The sequence below is a fragment of the Pongo pygmaeus genome, chromosome 3 (genome assembly GCF_028885625.2).
Source record: "Pongo pygmaeus isolate AG05252 chromosome 3, NHGRI_mPonPyg2-v2.0_pri, whole genome shotgun sequence".
Lineage (NCBI taxonomy): Eukaryota > Metazoa > Chordata > Mammalia > Primates > Hominidae > Pongo > Pongo pygmaeus.
In genome coordinates, this window is record NC_072376.2 from 198,431,663 (window position 1) to 198,447,151 (window position 15,489).

The 15,489-nt window shown below is 41.5% G+C and overlaps 1 long non-coding RNA gene across 1 annotated transcript; it reads left to right on the top strand.

The window, feature by feature from the left end:
* Positions 1–120: 120 nt before the first annotated feature.
* Positions 121–14,535, top strand: LOC129034672 (uncharacterized). Its single transcript, XR_008501971.1, has 6 exons — positions 121–291; positions 883–972; positions 1,977–2,060; positions 11,356–11,490; positions 12,164–12,248; positions 13,897–14,535. It is a non-coding gene; the product is annotated as an uncharacterized LOC129034672 (long non-coding RNA).
* The last annotated feature ends 954 nt before the right edge of the window (positions 14,536–15,489 follow it).

Consider the following 15,489-nt stretch of genomic DNA (forward strand, 5'->3'; position numbering starts at 1 on the left):
CTCCTCATCATCAGTGTGAAAAAGTTCCAAGGTGGAACGAACCAGACTCCACACTTGTCCCATTGTTACCCTGCCGCTTCCGAGCTCCACTTCTTACTCACCATGGGGATTGCTTTAAGAGTACTCGGGTGTCCTCCAGCTAGTATTCCGTTCCAACCGTTTCTCTGGCGACCGTTCGACCTGGATTCGAGCCCCCCATAATGGACGCCACTTGCTGAGACCAGTTTGGTGGGGGAGACCCTAACCCAGTGGCGCTAGAGGAATTAAAGACACACACACAGAAATATAGAGGTGTGAAGTGGGAAATCAGGGATCTCACAGCCTTCAGAGCTGAGAGCCCCGAACAGAGATTTACCCACATATTTATTAACAGCAAGCTAGTCATTAGCATTGTTTCTATAGATATTCGATTAACTAAAAGTATTCCTTATGGGAAATGAAGGGATGGACCGAATTAAAGGAATAGGTTGGGCTAGTTAGCTGCAGCAGAGCATGTCCTTAAGGCACAGATCGCTCACGCTGTTGTTTGTGGCTTAAGAATGTCTTTAAGCGGTTTTCCGCCCTGGGCGGGCCAGGTGTTCCTTGCCCTCATTCCTGTGAACCCACAACCTTCCAGCTCGGGCGTTAGGGGCATTATGAACATGTCACAGTGCTGCAGAGATTTTGTTTATGGCCAGTTTTGGGGCCAGTTTATGGCCAGATTTTGGGGGCCTGCTCCCAACACTGCAGGCTCTCTCAGAATGCAGAGGCTTCTGCTTTTTCACAAATTTCTCTTTGCAATGCTCAAGAACATCCAATAGAGATTTCTCATCACAAAGTCTGGGTAACCCTGTCCTGAAAAGAAAGGTAGAATCACTCCAACAACCCCTCTTCCTTCCTTAGTAACATAGAACGTCGATTGTCCTGAGTTCCAGAGCCTCAAAGAGCAGCCTGCATAACTGTGGGAGAATAGTAAGCACTGGACACAAAATGGTAAGGCAAGTGCTTGAGGCGACATTTTCTCTTTCCCATTACTATCCCGAGATGATTAATTCTTTGAAGATGAAAATTTTTTGTGTTTGTGTGTTTGTTTAAACAGAGTCTTGCTCTGTCGCCAGGCATGAGTGCAGTGGCGTGATCTCAGCTCACTGCAACTTCTGCCTCCCAGGTTCTAGCAATTCTCCTGCCTCAGCTCCTGAGTAGCTGGGATTACACCACGCCCAGCCTGAAAGTCTTTTTTTTTAATGGTTCAGAGACGATGGGTGTAAATCCATGCCTTCTGGTGCCTGAAGGGCTTGTTTGAGTTGGAACATCCTCGACTCAGGAAATATCACTGTGTTCAGAGCTCACCTCCCCATGTATCACACAAAGCGTGCTCTTCCAGAGCTTCCTAAGCTGAGGTGCTCGTTAACAAGAGTAACTTGACTGGGGTCAAGACTAATCACCTTTTTCAAATTCAGGTGATGGCACCAAATTCTTGGAGGGCTTTGGCAATTCGGCCTAGGTAATTTGTCCTTTTGGAAAATTGCTGAAATACACCAAAATATATAAAAATCCATTCTTAAATTTCATCACATAAAAGGAAGTCTACAATGAGATTTTAAAATTTAATTGTGTAGTAGATTTCCAGGTGGGTAGTGGAGCCCACTTTTTCAAACTTTCATGTGGTACAATTTTCATTAACATCTTCCTTGGGAACCCAAGAGATTCACTGCTGCTAGAAAGTAACAACTGTAAGACTCCATGTAATATAGCAGGGTTTTATTTGATGGTCCAGAAGAAGAAATGAAAAAAAATTACAAACAAAATCTTAAAATTCCAAAAGACTTGACAATCAAAAATGGAACACTCTATCAGAATTGTTGAAGGATACTGAACAGTTGATTTAAACAGTCTTTGTGAATTTTTCAATAAAAACAGAAGAGAGGAATTGGGTTCCCATTAATTAAGTCTATTTATTGAACCAACACAAAGTGTTACTTCTTTTCCCATTCAAGGAAAAGCTGACCTTCTAGTACAGCAGAGCATGAGCAGTGAGTGAGCAGTGCCCGTGCGGTGTCAGGCGGCCTCCACGGTATAAGGTGAGGCCCTGCCCCGACCTGGGGAGCACACAGACTGGAGAATTAGACAGTGCTCCCATCCCTGGACCCACAGCCTCAAGTGAGTGTGCAGCCTGAAAATGAGGGACAGGCAGCAACCTCCCAGCCAGTTTTTTTTTTTTTTTTTTTTTTTTTTCCTTTGAGACAGAGTCTCACTCTGTCGCTCAGGCTGGAGTGCAGTGGCGCGATCTCGGCTCACGGCAACCTCCGCCTGCCAGGTTCACGCCGTTCTCCTGCCTCAGCCTCCTGAGTAGGTGGAACTACAGGCGCCCACCACCAAGCCCAGCTAATTTTTTGTATTTTTCGTAGAGACGAGGTTTCACTGTGTTGGCCAGAATGGTCTCGATCTCTTGACCTTGTGATCCGCCCTCCTCGGCCTCCCAAAGTACTGGGATTACAGACGTGAGCCACCGCGCCCGACCCCAGCCAGCTTTTAAAAGGAAAAAAAAGCAACCCTCCTCCACTCCTCTCCAGCCCCCATAAAGACCAGCATCTTTTCAGAAGACCAGGAAAAAACAACCTCAGGCACTCAGTATGGGTGGGCAGGTGCCGGGCCTGGTGCTGTCACTGACGGGCAGCCCAGCAGGGTTAAAGGGGAGGTGGCCCAGCTCCTCCAGGATGTGGGAGACCTGACACAGGCACACCCAAGTGCACTGGATAAAGAGGCTACAAAAACACGGTAGCCCCTAATGAGATATTTTTGCGCTTGGGTGAACGAAGGGCTGCTTCAGGAGGCCAGTGACGAAAAACCTGCCTGGCTTTTGTGTGGAGAAACGGCAGGCACTTTCCATCCTTTTCTGGGGGGTGCGTTCTAAAAAGAAGGCCTTTTGGAGTCTTCACGAGAAATGTGGATTTTAAGGGCGACCTTAGGTCATACAGAACTAATCAAGCGAAAACAATAAGAAAATGAGCCTGACAGTCAGCAAGTATCTGAGGACTTTATCAAAAAGAATTAGAAATGGACAAATTCACTAGGAGCTGCAAAGGATCAAATCTGCAAGGTGGCATTGTGTGGCTGGGATTAGATTATTTATTCATTGTTAATTTATTTATTTATGTATGTGCAAATGACCTCGCTGCTGCAGATGCTAAGGGGCCTCTGAAAAGGCTGGGATTTTTAGATCCAGGCCTAGAATATGGGTCCATTTAACTCATTCTTTCCTTAAGGCGATCAGCACTGACTTTTATCTAAGGAGATAGAGGAGGAAAAACCATATGTGTTCAGGGAACGATGCAGGACTCAAGCAGTCCTAAGGACCCGAGTATTTCAGCTTCATTCAAGATTCTGGGGAAGACTCCATGCAGTTGAATGTCCAACAGATTAGCAAATGAATGCTTATGTCAATATGTGGAAAATCCTGGTTAGTTTAAACGATAAAAAAGCCTCTGGGGAAACCCTGGAAAATGCAGGCTCTTTTTCTTTCTCTTTTTAGTTAATTTAATTTAATTTTTAAAAGAAGGTACAGCACTTCCGGAGTTCCGTGGAAACCCACAAAAGTTACACAAAATAAAAAGGTCTTATGGATCCTTGATCTTGTACATGCTTGAAATCGTCTCAGTGCGACCACTGGAAGAAATAAGGAGATTGAATCAGCCATCCTGTGTGTCGTGTTCACTATTGAATAGTGCCCTGCCCAAACTGAAAAGCAGAGAACCCATCTTCACCTGCTATACACGCCTAAGGAGTGAAAAACAAATAATTACTCTGTATGTATGACAACATAGTTTGTAGAGGGAACCTGAGGGTGAAATCAATCATGATCCCATTTCCTCTAGGTTTAGGCAAATAATGATGAATAAAAATGTTCATTCTGTGTTCCTGCCCACCCAGCACAGTGGGGACGCTGTGTAGGACGTGACCTTTGGGGGAAGGGAACACAAGAACTCAGCGTGGGGGATTCGGAAAAGAAGTCACACACGTATTGAAGCCAGTAACACCAAGCCAGTGAATTCTCCTTGAGGAGAAAGACCCACTTACTCTGCAAAAGAGATATATGACAGCTGACAATCCCTGGAGGAGAATCTTTCTACTAAATTGGTAAGGGATGCTAAGCAAATGATGTGGACTCAGGAAACAACGCATTTCATAATATATGGTTGCCTCTCAAGGTGAATTCGAGACCCCTCTTGAATTACAAAGAGGTAAGCTTTCTCCAAAAGGGGAGAAAATGAAAGAATGAAAAAAGAAAAAAAAACAAGGGAAACTCCTTCAAATACAACAGCAAGATCTTCTCTCACATATTCAGTTATTCTTGGTCCTTAAAATATTTAGCACCCAAGTGCTATATAAATGATTAAGTTCTAAAGGTGAACAGGGAAAACGTAGAGGACTTTTCTATACTGCTGAACATCATTAATTTATTCTCCACTATTTTGAAAGTGGGTATTTTGGCACTAAATACCAAACTACCTAAAGAATAAAACCTTCAAAATAATTTATCTCCTCATAAATCACCTTGGACTTACCTAAGAGTAAAGGGACAGTCAGTCTAAAATCAATAACAGTTATAAGCCAAACCTTCATAAAATTATGAATTCCTTAGGTGTGTTTTCAACTTTTAAATCCCATAATTAATTTTCCTGTGTTAAAGTTTTATTTTGTTTGTGGCACATTGCGATGTAGTGATGTATGCCTGCTTTGAATAGGAATTTTTAAATCACTTACTCCTAGTTAGGTTTTTATTTGTAATATGGATAGTGCTGCTTGAAGTAGTAACACTCCACGTTTCGGTTTTCCCCCATAATGGATAGATAAGCCTTCTTTCCCATTATTCCAAATAATGAACATTTTATTTTAATACTGTGACAGAGTGAAAAAAAGGAGTAAAAGTCAAGATCTACTCCAATGTATTTTATAAAAACATCTTCTTGGAAATACCGTGGTTTATTATTCCTGGCGACGCAACTTGGCATTTTTTTTTCCCTTTCTGTTGTGCTTCATTTTATTGCGCTTCACAGATACTGAGTTTTTTCTTTTTTTCTTTTCTAGTGTTTCTTTGTTATTTCTTCAGCTTTTATTTTAAGTTCCTACTCACTTGCCAATTTTTTCACAGAGTACGAATGAATACTTGAAAGTCAAAGTATATGTAGCCCCGGAACAACTTGTCATTTAAAAACAAACAAGACTTCGACATTCAGGCTTTCATTTGTACTCTAAAAAATCTGCAAATGAGTATTTTCTGAAGGGAAGGAAAGAAGCACCTTTATCATTTTGTTATTCTCTTGTTATCTATGAAGTTTGATTTATTGGAAACTACCAAGAAAGAAATGAGCAGAAATCATCACAGCAAGACTCTTTAAGGAATAGATTGTATTTAGAAAGGAATTAGCTGGAAAAAAATGCAAAATTTTTAAGTGCCAATTTTCCATTTAATTTTCACCAGCAATCCCCATTTCACGAATGCTGTTTCTGAGCTTGAAATGTCAAAATAATCAAAAATAAACATAGCTCATGTACTGAATTTTATCATTAAAATACTTTGTTTTCCATTGAGTGTTGGGAGACCTTTTTGTTGATAACTGCTCGTGCAGAACACGAGCAGATGTTCTGGTTTTGTGAGGGCATCATAGATAGGATGCTTCTCCTTAGTGGTGGGAGATTCAGAGCTGGCAAAGAAATTCAAAAGTTATCTTTTATAAGCCCGAACATCATACAAAGCAACTAAAGCAAAATGCATCCATATCTTACCATGTTCACCCTTTCCAAGTCATGCACAGATGTTCATTCTCTCTTTTTATAATGATAGCAGTAAGCAACAGCAACATGTATTGATGCCTTAGAATATTCCAGGCATTGTGCAAAGCAATTATCATAGAATATGTCCTTTCAGACTCAAAATAACCTGTGAGATAGCTATGATTATTTCCATTTTCCACAAGAGGAAACTAGTCATCAATAAGGCTAAGTAACCCTTCCCAGGTCAGATAATAGTGAATGGCAGAGCTGGGATTTGAACTTGTGCCAGTCTAATTGCAGAGCCCAAGCTCTTAGATACTATGTGCCTGCCTCTTTTAAGCACGGTTCACTTCTGCTTCTTGCTTTTAAATGCTTAAAAATGATTTGATTCTATATTGCACAATTTCTTCTAATGAATTCAACCTCAGCATTAACAGGCCGTACAAGTGTACTTTCTGTAGAGTGGCTTGATTCGTCCCTGGAGATGTTGACAGGATTCTGTGAGGGTTTGGGTGGCTACTTCCCCCTTTCCTCTAGAAGCTCTGGACCTTTCCTAATGGCAAGTCTGCTCACCAGCCCCCAGCTTGCCTCTCATGTTTCCTATCATGCCCAGACCCACCATTTTCTTTTCTCTGATATTTTCTGCTTTATTAGCTCTTCTCTCACCTAGTACTTAATACTGCCTGCTCATAATCATAACAAACATTGCTATATGTGCTCAGCACTGTTCTAAAGGATTTATATGTACTAAGTAGCTATAGCCTCATAACAACCCTACTGCAGAGGTACAGTCGTTGATCCTCATTTACACGTATGGAACAGAGACACAGATTGAGTCACTTAACGAAGGTCACACAATTAGGAAATGATACAGGTCATGATCTTAACCAATGTATTGTGTCGTGTGATGGCACCTTGAGTGATGTGCTTGTGTGCTTATTGTCTGCCTCCTATTTTTAGTGTGTAACAGGAGAGGAATTTCCATGTTGCTCACCAGTGGATCTACAGTCTTTAGAAGAATGCCTAGTGTACAGTAGGTCCCAATAAATACATGTTGACTGACTGACAGCTTCTCTCCCATCTTGGCTTATCAAGGGCATTTCCCTGATCCTTATTGAAACTGCGGTAACTCAATCCCATCTTTACGTTCACAGGATGAACTGGTCATTCATAGAGTAGTGTAATCTTCAGGTCTTTTGATCTCTTCAAGTTTGACGTTTCGGGGGGTGAGGGGACTCAAAGGTCTCTGAGATGGAAGAAACCTTACAGACACGCTTCTCCGCCCTGCTCAGTACCTTACAAAGGTCATCTCTCCCTGCAAACTGCATCCCCTGAGCTCCTGTGCCTCTGCGTTCGAACTCGATTTGCCAGTGAGAGATGGCAGGAAATGGAGGCCGGGAAGTTCTAGCCCGGCTGCTTCTTTGCCTTGGCAAAATTCTGCCTCTGGCAGAATTGTGCTCCCTCTGGAACTACCAGTTCCTGCTGGGGGAGGTCCCCCTTCCAGCTGTTGCTGACCACTCTCCTACAGCCCCCATGGTCTCCTTGAACAGCACTGCTCCACTTTGCTCCCTCAGGCCTGATGGTGGGGCCTTCCCACTGTTGCTTGTTCTTGGGTACTTCAGGATCCTTTGTAGGCTTCCTCAATCCTGCTCACATCTCTGTAAATAGCTCTTTCATTTGATAAGCTTCAAAAATCCCAGCTGAAACTTCCTTCTTCCTGTTGGGTTGCTAATACAGAGACCACCTGGTCCAAATTCCCATCAAATGCAGCAATCCCCTCTGCAACATCCCCAGCCTCTATTTACCCACTTCCAGCATTCCAAGGCATCTATTCCATTCATAGACTGTCCTATTATTAAAATGTTATTCCTACTATTAAAATGTTATTCCTTTTTTGGAGGCAAAAATGTTATCCCTTTTTTGGAGGCAAAAAAGATCTGCTTCCCATGAAATCCTGTTTCTGTCATCTGAAGCACACAGAATAAGCCTCCTCTTTCCTCTACCTGACAGCCCTGTAAATATTTCAACACAGCTGTCAAGACCTCCCCCAAGTCTTCTCCTCTCCAGGCTCAATGCATTCCACTTATTTTCCACTTTACATTTCTCCATGCTCCCATTTAAGCACCTGAAAATGAGGGAGTAAAGAAATGGGAGAATAAATTTATAATAATGGATAGGCGTGAGCGGTAGGATCAAGAAACCAGGAAGGAAACGGAATCTCCCGATTTCTGGACTTATCCCTGAGGCTGACTTGTCAGCTTCCCACTATACCTCTTTTATTGTTATCACTGCTTAAACTCATATCACTTCATCCATTCTCTTTTTTGCATTTTTTGTTGTGAAAATAGAATAACATAAAAGTTACCATTTTAACCATTTTTACATGTACCGTTCAATGGCGTTAAATACATTCAAAATATTGTGCAACCATCACCATTATCCATTTCCAGACCTTTTACATCATCCCAAGCAGAAACTCTGTGCTCATTAAACAACAAATTTCCATCCGCACCTCCCTCAGTCCCTGGTAATCTCTACTCTAGGTTCTGTCTCTAGGAGTTACCTATTCACATAAATAGAATCATGCAATATTTGTCCCTTTGTGTCTGGTTTCTTTCATCTAGCATAATGAGTTCAGGGTTCATCCATGTTGCAGTATGTATCAGAATTTCTTTCATTTTTAAGGCTGAATAATATTCTGCTGTAGGTATATACCACGTTTTGTTGATCTATTCATCTGTTGATACACACTTGGGTTGTTTTCATCTTTTTAACTATTGTGAATAATGCTGCTATGAACAAATATCTGCTCAAGTCCTTGCTTTCAGTTCTTTTCGATATGTACCCAGAAGTAAAATTGCCAGATCATATGGTAATTCTATGTTTAACTTTTTTGAGAAACTGCCAATCTGTTTTCCACAGTGTCAGTACCATTTCTTATTCCTACCAGTAATGTGTGAGGGTTTCAGTCTTCCCATATACTCAGCCAATACTTGTTTTTTTGTTTAGTTTTGTTTTTAATTGAGATAAGGTCTCACTCTGTCACCCAGGCTGGAGTGCACTGGTGCCATCCTGGCTCACTGCAGCCTCTGCCTCCTGGGCTTAATCGATTCTCCCACCTCAGCCTCCCAAATAGCTGGGATCACAGGTGAATGCATCCATGCCCAGCTAATTTTTTTAGTTTTGGTGGATACAGGGTTTCCCCATGTTTCCTAGGCTGGTCTCAAACTCCTGAGCTCAAGCGATCTGCCTACCTTGGCCTCCCAAAGTGCTGGAATTACAGGCGTGACCCACCAGGCCTGGCCCAACACTTGCTTCTTTAAAAAAAAAAAATAGCCATCCTAACAGGTGTGACCATTCTCTTTAAAATTTTTTTAAAAAAGGTTTATTGGGGTAAATGACGTACAATGAAACAGCAATATTTAACGTGTATAATTTGATACGTTTTGACATATGTATATACCCATGAAACCATCATTACAGTCAAGATTATTGCTACCATTTCTATTACCCCAGAAGTTTCCTTAAGCTCCTTCGTAATCTCTCCCTCCTACTCCTCACCACTCCCTTTCCCAGGCAACTTCAACCAGTTATTAACCCCCTATGTACTTCAGTTCCCCTTACCTCACCTGTTCATTTCCTTCCATCTGTGAAGCTTGATCGCTTGGATCCAAGATGAGGGCAAAATGTATTAGCAGATACATTCAGTAACTTTTACACATACCAAGTTCCCTGCTCCCAGCAAGCCAGCCGTAAGTACCAAGAACTTATGAAACTTAACAGGAAGTTGAAAATTAAACTTGCAGTCACTGCTTATACCTCCCTCTTTTCCAGACACATACAAAGAAATCAGATTTAAATTACAGTTACCTTTGAGGTAAGAATGATTATTACGATTTCATAGACAAAGGAACTGAAGCTCGAAGAGGTTAGACAACTTGTTCAGAATCCTACAACTCAACACCAAAAGCACAAACCATAAAAGAAAACATTGATAAGCTGGACTAGATCAAAATTTAAAACTTTTGTGCTTAAAAGACACCAATGGGCTGGGCGCAGTGGCTCGTGACTGTAATCCCCAACACTTTGGGAGGCCAAGGCAGGTGGATCCCTTGAGCCCAGCAGTTCAAGACCAGCCTGGGCAACATGGTGAGATCCCCATCTCTACCCAAAATACAAAAATAGCTGGGTGTGGTGGTGCACACTTGTAGTCCCAGCTACTCCGGGGGCTGAGGTGGGAGAATTACCTGAGCCCAGAAGGTCAAGCTGTAGTGAGCTGTGATTGTGCCATTGCACTCCAGCCTGGATGACCCAGTGAGACCCTGTCTCAAAAAAAAAAGACACGAGTGAGAACATAAAAAGACAAGTCACAGGCTGGGATAAGATGTGTGCAAATCATACATGTGATAAAAGACTTAAATCTAGAATATATAGAGAGCATTTACAATGACCAACACATAGAAAGTTCTTACCAAATGACCAAATTTTTTAAATGAGCAAAAGATTTGAATAGACATTTTCCCAAAGGTGAAATGTCAATGTCTAATATACAAAGAAAAGATGCTCAAAACTATTATTCATTAGGGAAATGCAAATTAAAACCAGAAGAAGATACCTCTAGACACCCACTAGGATGGCTATGATGAAAAAGACAGATAATAACAACTGCTGTTAAGGAAATAGGGAAATTGAAACCCTTATGTATTGCTACTACAATTGTAAAATGGTACAGACACTTTGGAATGCAGTTTGGCAGTTTCTTAAAAACTTAAACAAACTAATAATACAACCCAGCCATTCTATTTCTAAGAATCTATCAGAAAAATGAAAATCCATGTCCACACAAAGACATGTACACAAAAGTTTATAGCACTATTATTCATGCTAGTCAAAAACTGGAAACAGTCTAAATAGCTATCCACTGATGAATGAATATGCAAAATATGGTACATTCCTACAATAGAATACTATTCAGCAATGAAAAGGAATGGATTTCTTTACATGCTACAACATGGATGAACTTTAAAACCATTAAGCGCAAGAAGTTAGACAGAAATACATATTGCATAATTGATTCCATTTATAGGAAATATCTAGTAAAAACAAACTTACAGAAGCAGAAAGCAGATGGAAATGTTCTAAAACTGGTTTGTGGTGGCAGTTCCACAACTCAACAAATTTACTAAAATCACTTACAATGGGTGAATTTTGTCATATGTAAATTATACTTCAATAAACCTCCTTGTAAAATTACACGACTAATAAATGGTAGCACAAGTTGTAAAGAAAGTTGTCTTCAAAGACCTATGATTAGTAAACCTACTCAAAGACATAGGATGTAGAATATATAAGTTGGTGCTGGAGTTCCTCAACCTCCCTAAAAATTAACAAAAAGCTTATTTGGGGGGTTGTATTAGGCAACCATACTTTAGTTAATTCTTTCATTAAAGGCCATTAGTTATTTTATAGCCTTTTACTGTGTTTTAGATGTCTCACAGTTTTACTTCAGTCTATTATATTCCCTGAAGACTTTGTTAAATATATACAGTGGATGTATTTTTGTGATTTTAGTTTAAATTTGCTTTATATGAATTCTTACAGTTGAAAACATTCAAGTACGGAATAAACCATTACTGCGAATACGCTCCTATGACACAAGAACAATCTCTGAGCTTCTTTGAGGATGTCCAGATGACTGCTGACTGCACTAATTGCATCAATCATGCATCCATACAGGTTATTTCTATAAAATAGTGGTCGCTAGTTATGAGGCATTAAGCCTTCATGGATATAGACAGACTATTCTACCTAAGTGATCTGGCAGAAGCTTAGTTTTCTACCACAACATCCACCGTCCTCCCTCCCTCCCTTCCTAGCCGGTCAGAAAAGCTACTCAGAATAAAGACTACATTTCCCAGCCGTCTTTGCAGCTAGGTTTATCCACCTGACTAAATTCCACCGGTAAGACAAAAGCAGAAGTGTTTTTTTGTTTGGTTGGTTTTTTTTTTTTTTTTTTTTTTTTTTTGAGACGGAGTTTTGTTCTTATTGCCCAGGCTGGAGTGCAATGGCACAATCTCGGCTCACCACAGCCTCCGCCTCCTGGGTTCAAGTGATTCTCCTGCCTCAGGCTCCCAAGTAGCTGAGTTTACAGGCATGCGCCACCACGCCCAGCTAATTTTGTATTTTTAGTGGAGACGGGGTTTCTCCATGTGGGTCAGGCTGGTCTCGAACTCCCGACCTCAGGTGATCCGCCCGCCTCAGCCTCCCAAAGTGCTGGGATTACAGGCGTGAGCCACCGCGCCCGGCCTAAGCAGAAGTGTTTGCAAGTGCCCTGAGAATCGTGCTTAAAGTGAACAGACTCAGCTAGAAGGAAGCCCTTTCCACCATTCCACCTTTTCCCCTTCTTCAGGACTGCCACAAGAACATGAAGTCCAGAGCTCCAGCAGCTGTTGGAACCACGATGTGACCCTGAAGGCAGGAAACAGCTTTGGAAGGTAGAGAGCCTGGGTAATACCCTGGAGCCGCCACATCAGCATGGGCTGCTGCCTCCATTCTTCTCTTATGGAACAGAAAAACATGCTTCTGTCCTGTTTAAGACATAGGAGCCAAGTTTCTTTTACTCACACAGAGCCTCATCCTAAGTGACACAAGGTCTAACAGAAAAAGATCCAGTGGAATCCTTTCTCTAAGGAATGAGCGGAGAGAGGAGAGCAAGGCAGTGAATTTCGTTTCTTTTCTTTTCTTTTTTTTTTGGAGACAGAGTTTTCGCTCTTGTCACTCAGGCTGGAGTGCAATGGCACAATCTTGGCTCACTGCAACCTCCACCTCCTCCTGGGTTCAAGCGATTCTCCTGCCTCAGCCTTCCAGCCTCCCAAGTAGTTGGGATTACAGGCATGCACCACCACGTCTGGCTAATTTTTTTGTATTTAGTGGAGACAGGGTTTCACCATGTTAGTCAGGCTGGTCTCGAACTCCTGACCTCAGGTGATCCACCCACCTTGGCCTCCCAAAGTGCTGAGATTATAGGCGTGAGCCACTGCACCTGGCCAGAAGTGAGGTTATACGGCAGCATGTCTGTGAGGCCTCAGTAGAGAGGTCCAGTCACACTCAGTAGCCATGGTTATCGACTACACCTGCTATGCTGGAAACCACCTCAATAATGAGATTCGTAGAACTATACTTAATAACTGCTCCCTAGTGATGCAGCAAAAGGTAAATACATACACATCAAATGATCACGTCCTAAATCTGATTTATTTCTTCCAACATAAAGATTGGAGAATTATTGTAAGGTGAAAGCTAAGTCCAACAAGGAGTTCCTGAAATGCTGATCTAATCAGAAGAAGCTTCTTAAAATTCTCAAACTCTGCAGTTTCTTAAAATTCTTAAAAATACAGTACTTGTTGACCATATGTAAGATGAATATATTATCTAGATTCTCTGTCTTTTCTCTGAATTATGTACCACTCAGACAGAGACTCACCAAGACCTACATGTGCTAAGCCTCTCAAGGGTTACTTAATGAACATAATATAGTAGCTATCTTAATGCTATGTGCAGATAAATGTTTCATGATTTGTTTGTGTGAGAAAAATGTGAATTTTTTTTTTTTTTTTTTAGGCAGGACCTCACTCTGTCACTCAGGCTGTAGTGCAGTGGTGTGATCTCAGCTCACGGCAGCCTCAACCTCCTGGGCTCAAGTGATCCTACTACAGCTTCTTGAGTAGCTGGGACTACAGGCATGTGCCACCACACCTGGTTAATTTATTTTATTTTTGTAGAGGTAGGGTCTCACTATGTTGCCCAGGCTGGTCTTCAACTCTTGGCCTCAAGTGATTCTCCTGCCTCAGCCTCCCAGAGGGCTGAGATTATAGGCATGAACCACCATGTCCGGCCTAAATGTGATGACTTTTAGACCCATGATAATGGTTTGCTGGTGTTAGTACAGGGCAGGTAATGCATATGCCAGTATCTTCAATGAGGAATTGCTGCAAAGCATAGGTGAGTTCACTGGTGGACTACAGTGTGGATTGGTAGTTTGGACTCTAGTGCAGATGTATTGCCAATTGTAGGCTTAGAGATCTAACAAAAGTACTTAGATTCACACAAACGTTAATTCCTGCCCTCATATCATATGGCCAGCTCTCAAGATGATGCCAAAGAAAGACAAGAAGCATACGTGGTCAACATGGAAGTTTAATTTGGACCTTACTCATTCAATAGAAGATGGAACTTTTGATTCTGGAAATTTTGAACAGTTTCTAAAAGGTTAAAATCAATGGAAAAACTGAAAATCTCACAGACGTTAACAGTGAATGCTTCAAAAATAAAATCACAGTTGTTTCTGAGAAACAATTTCTAAAAGGTCCTTAAAATGCCTCACCAAGAAATACCTCAGGGAGAACAGTCTTCGTGATTGGCCTTGACTGGCTGCATCCTGCAAGGAGCCTCACGGACCTCACTATGTCCCGATCAGTCACGGTGAAGATGGGTGAGTCTGAGGAGCAGGTAAAGCTTCCTTCCCAGGGCTTTGCTTACCAATACAACAAATCAAACATACGCGAGAAAGAAACATCTAGAAATTGACTTTCAGTTTATTGGTGAATAAAAACATTGTACTCTTTAAAAAATTAATTCCTGAAATTAATCTTTCTTAGAAGGCTCACCTTTCTTGAGTCTCAAATTTCGTCCCTGTTCCAGAAAGAAGGTGGACAATATGACCTCTGTGGTTCCCTTTAGTGCTAGCTTGCTGAGGATATGAATTCTCTTCTGGAAGTAACCAAAAAATAAAAATATAAATTAAAATAGTGCATATACACTAAGTAAACACATTGTCTTCAGATTTGCTGAAATGGAAGTGTTCTGGGAATAAACCAACATGCTTCAGGATGTATGTAGTAAGTAAACGATTTGGCTACTGAGACAAATGACCTTTCCCTTAAGATTTCAAGTCGCTAGTTATTTTAGACCTTTAAAGTTGAAAGTACTACGTTAAAACTAAAAATACATGTTACTGTGGAAATCAAAGGGGGACTTGGCATGTAAGTAGTTGTCCAATCTTAATACTTTTAATAGACCTTCTTGATACAGATACCCTTGGCTATCTGCCCTGGCTGAGAGAGCCACAGGCCAAGCTTATCCTACTGGGTGGCTAAATGCAATCTGTGGGAAATAAAGTGGTCACGAGGTCCTTCTGCTTGTGGCTTGTCTAAACGTCCTCCCTATAGTTTAATGCACAGTATGTGGTCATCCTGGCTAGTAAGCCCAACCTGCCCAGACGGAAACAACCCAGCGTGGATTAGCAATTAGAAAGTGTGACTGCAAGCCCCTGGGCCCACAGGCCAAAGGAGTGGTTTACTTTGACATTCTGAGAGCCCAGACTCTTCTCACAAGGTACATTGTAAGTTCCTAGACTCCTAAACCTTTCTGAAATCCATTCGCTTCATCAAGAACTAACTCGGCAGTCATGACAAAGGTTACATAGTAAGAAGTGGAAAAGGCATACTGTGACTTACACCAAATAGGCTGTGATTTTCCTAGTAAGTAACATTGCTCCTTGCACACTAAATTATCCCATATTAATTTCTATGTCAGTTTTTTTATTGCTGAAGTCATACAGGCAAATTCTGAAATGGGCGAATCTCTAGGATCAGAGACTAGATCACTGGTTGCCTGTGGCTGGGGTAGGGGATTGACCACAAAGGCTGGGGGAGGTGTTCTGGTTCTTGAGTTTGA